The sequence below is a fragment of the Chrysochloris asiatica genome, unplaced genomic scaffold, assembly GCF_000296735.1.
Source record: "Chrysochloris asiatica unplaced genomic scaffold, ChrAsi1.0 scaffold00030, whole genome shotgun sequence".
NCBI classification, from domain to species: domain Eukaryota; kingdom Metazoa; phylum Chordata; class Mammalia; order Afrosoricida; family Chrysochloridae; genus Chrysochloris; species Chrysochloris asiatica.
Genome location: NW_006408548.1, coordinates 3,306,175 through 3,310,653, shown reverse-complemented (window position 1 = coordinate 3,310,653; position 4,479 = coordinate 3,306,175).

Sequence of the window (4,479 nt, the reverse complement as noted above, 5' to 3'; positions counted from 1 at the left end):
TATTAATGCGTATGCTAAGGATATAATCTAAGAAGCAGAATATATGAAGAATGTGAAATAAGTATTGGAGACTTATTAAGGTTGTGTCATCTGCATATCTGTGATATACTAAAAGTGCAAAGGACTTGAAGTACTTACTGATGATGATCAAAGACTACAGCCTTCAATATGGATTACAACACAATATAAACAAAAATCCTCATAACTGGACCAAAAGACATCATGATAAATGGAGAAAAGACTAGAGTTGTCAAAGATTTCATTTTACGTGGATTCACAATCAACACTCATGGAAGCAGCAGTCAAGAAATCAAACCTATACTGCACTGAGCAAATCTGCTGCAAAGGATCTCATTAGAGAGGTCAAGAACAAAGATGTCACTGTGAGGACAAAGGTGCTTCTGGCCCAACCCACATCTCATTTGTATGTGAAAACAGGATGATGAATAAGGAAGACTGAAGAATTGATGTACTTAAATTGTGATGTTGGCAAAGCATACTGAAAGTACCATGGACTGCAAGAACATATCTCTGCTGCAAGAATTACAACCAGAATGCCCCTCAGAAAAGAGGATGGAGAGACTTCATTGTACATACTTTGGACCTATTATCAGGAGGGATCACGTTAACTGAAAAAGGACATCATGCAGGGTAGAAGGTCAGCAAAAAAAGAACACTTTCAACGAGATAGGTTGACACAATGGCTGCAACAATGGACTCAAACATAACAAATGTGAGGATGACACAGGATGGGCAGTGTGTTGTTCTGTCGTGCATAAAGTTGATGACTCAATGGCACCTAACAACAAACAGCATCAACTCACAACAATGGATTTGATTGGATGAAGCTACTGAATTTGGTTTCATGCTTTCAACTAGTATTGGTATTGTTGTTGCTGTTAAGTGCAGTTGAGTCGGTTCTGACCCATAGCGGCCCTGTATAGGTAGGGTTTCTGTGGAGTAGCTGGTGAGCTTGAACCACCGACTTTGCAATTCAAACTAACTTGCAGCCCAGCACATAACTATTGGTATTACTGCTCTTTAATTAAAACAACAACAAGAAGCAGAACTCTGAAGAATGTACAAAATCCAGAAAATTCCTGATGACTGCAAAGATCCTGTTATTCTCATGCAAGCTGGAGGCAGGAATTTTGCTAACTACACAAATACTTGTAGCTTAACCAGAACCACCCTAGTTTTGCCTTGTACTTTCTCAATTACTGAACACTCCAAAAGAGAATGTTCCTATTTTGTTTTTAGCATTGTTAGCCACATTTAGAAATGAGATGCAGAATACAAATCTACTGCTCTAGAAGTATTTAAAGTTTACCTTGTAACATTCCTTCATAACCCTTCATACATGGCTTCCTAAAAATGCTGCTTGAATATATATCCCAATTTTCCAACAAGAAAGAAAGCTCATGGATAGTAACTGGACTTGTTTCTTTTCTACCTTCTCTCCAAGCCTGAGCAGACGTATAATCTGGTATTCTATACAGACACTCAATGATGTTGTAGAACCAACACCTAAAACTCTGGAAAAAGATTTCATCTAAAACATCATACTTCTGAAATAATTAAATAATTACAAGGGTATGTACATTTTAATAAAATGGATTTATTTAAAAGACTACAAAATTTGACACTGAGATAAAAAAAAGAAAACCCACAGAATTTAAACTGATAAATACAAAAATGATTGGCTATAAACAATGGAAAAATATATTTCCCAGCCCCCAAACAGAATATAATTTAAGTATAACAATTAATAAAATGTCTACATTGTGTTATTTCCCTTACAATTCTTAAAAACCATTCTAAACAACTTATTTGTGTGAAATAAACCAAATTTACTAATTATTAGTAAAAATTATTTTAAATTTATTGTTTGCCCTTTTCTGTATATAATAGTGATTTTTAACTCCAAGTTTTCTTGAATCTTTTTATTTGCCATTATAAAGTTTTCACTCCCTATTCGTTTCATAACATGAGAGGCTAACTAGCCATGGATCCCATAAAACCAATGTACAGGAATGTTTGAGTAACCAAACCCACCAGTGAACATATTATCTTACTGAAAAGGAAAGGATCAAGTGTCTAGCTGGCAAGTCCTTGGCTGCACCAATGAAACAAATGAAGGAGAAACCTCAGAGCACTCAGAACTGGAGCTCAAGGCCAATGTGTTATATGTGTGAGGTTAGCTGAGGATATGACCATTAAGTTCAACTAACCCCACTGCATGGGTGGAGACCCTGAAGTTGCCCAAATGGCTTGTAGTGAATTCTAGTTGGATCTAGATACTCTCAAAATGATAATGGTACACTTTAATGTGAAATTCCAGAACTTGCCCATCACAAACTGGCTATCTTTGAAAGAATCTTTATTCTTGCACCTAAGATCTACGGTGTTTATCTTTTAGATGGCACGCACACTAATAACAGCAAACATGATCAGTTTCGTTATCTCCCCAAGTAGTGGTGACATCACAACTAATACAAGCATCCAGGCTGATGCAAATGGATAAGGTCCCAAATCAAAATGACAAAGTAGAAGCTGAGCAGATATACTTACCAATTTCTGAAAATCACACTAGCCATATTAGTGAAGTCAGCTAAAACCCATCTACACACAACAGCAAATGATTAGCTGAAGAAGGATGAGGTCATTACAGTCTATCATTGGAAACATGATTCCACTGTTTCAAATAGAAAACTAGCTCAGGAAGCCTCCACCAAAGTACTGAAGGACCTGACACATGGACATAACACTAGAGTCGTTAGTCACAAGTCTAGGAGAAGGATAACGAAGGTGATGTCTGTGAACCAATTGGTCAGAAAGATCTTATCCCACGGGCCCTATTCGTTATTTGGCTCTAAGACAGAAATAGACAATTCTCCCAAATTACCAAAACTGATTATAAAGTGTCTCATGAGAATGGTCTGACTACTCCCTTATACTATCGGCTGCATTAATCAGGACAGGATTCTCCTGGATATTCACTTGATTAGAAAAACAAAAACTAGAGCAATGCCAAGTGGGAACGAGGATCCTAACACTCCTACTCGATACTTTCTCTAAGATTCTGGACCACCTAAAGATAACTGACAACAAAGTTAGAGCATGGTCCACCTCTGCCAGACAATGAAGCACTGTCGGTTCCAACCCTTATCAATCCTGTATAGGATTTCCGACTGCCAACCTTGCAGTTTGCAGTCCAGTGCTTATCCTACAGTGCCACACCAGGACCCCACCCATTCTGCTAAGAAGAGACAATAAATCCAAGACCAGAGTGACTGACTTCTTAGATGGAGTTTTAAAATAAGACAGGATGTTAAGTTTAAACAAAGAAACAAAAACACTAAAAGAGAGCCCGAGCTGTATTAATTGAAGTAAAACTAAGCAGATGTCAACATGGAAACGGACCATTTCTAAGTCACAGAGATGTGAACCCATCTCTTCCTGTCAAGTGTTTGAAGCTTATTTTTATAATTACTTTCACTGCATTAGGCAAGTCCTAAATATATAATCTTTTAAAAAAAATCTTTGGTCCTTACGCCTTTATATCAGTCTGTTCTATCTTGCTATATTATATAATAATCTTATTTTACTTAATATTATCATCGACTACTGAAGTGCAGTACAAACGTGGGGGTTGCTTATGTTTTATACACATAAAATATCCATGACTCACATATAGAATTGATATTAGGCTATAATACAGGGCTTCTGGTGTGGTGCTATAAGATCAGCACTGGACTTCAAACCACAAGGTCAGCAGTTCAAACTCACCAGCCGCTCCTCAGAAACCCTATACAAGGTTGCTGTGAGTCGGAACCAACTCAAAGGCACTTAACAACAATATACTAAAGTCACAAAACAGTTATTAGTAATTATTCTAAAATATCACAATATAATTTTAAGGCTGAGTGGGATACAGTATAACCTGGTTATTATACTTTGAGGGAAAAACCCAGACCAACATTTTAAGAATTGATCCTTAAGTATGCATTTCAGTGAAAAGATCATAATCTAATAATTTTCTATTTATTTATTTTCTTTTACCATAAAACAAACTCATAGCTAAGCAAATGAATTTTAAAATGAAACAATTTCTAAAAGGATGAACCAAATAATTATACTATTTATATAACTATAAAGCATAATTTGGAAAGCTAAGCCTAGTAACATATTTTTTTAAATGAGAGAAAAACATGTGATCTATATAATTTAAAGAAACAATTGGCCTTGGTCTCTCAAAAAAAAAAAAAAACCAAAAACCTCTGGTACAATTGTGGTGACTGACATACACACAGTCCAGTGTTGATACAAACTGCCCTCTTTCCCTTCTACTCCGCTCTCCAGAGAAGTGGATGACACAAATTCTTCAAGAGCTTCTGCCATGGCTCAGGCATCATACAGAGCAAGTGGCTTCTATAAACCTGGTCCCCAGAGGTAAGTGGCTGAAGGAGCACTTGTGCC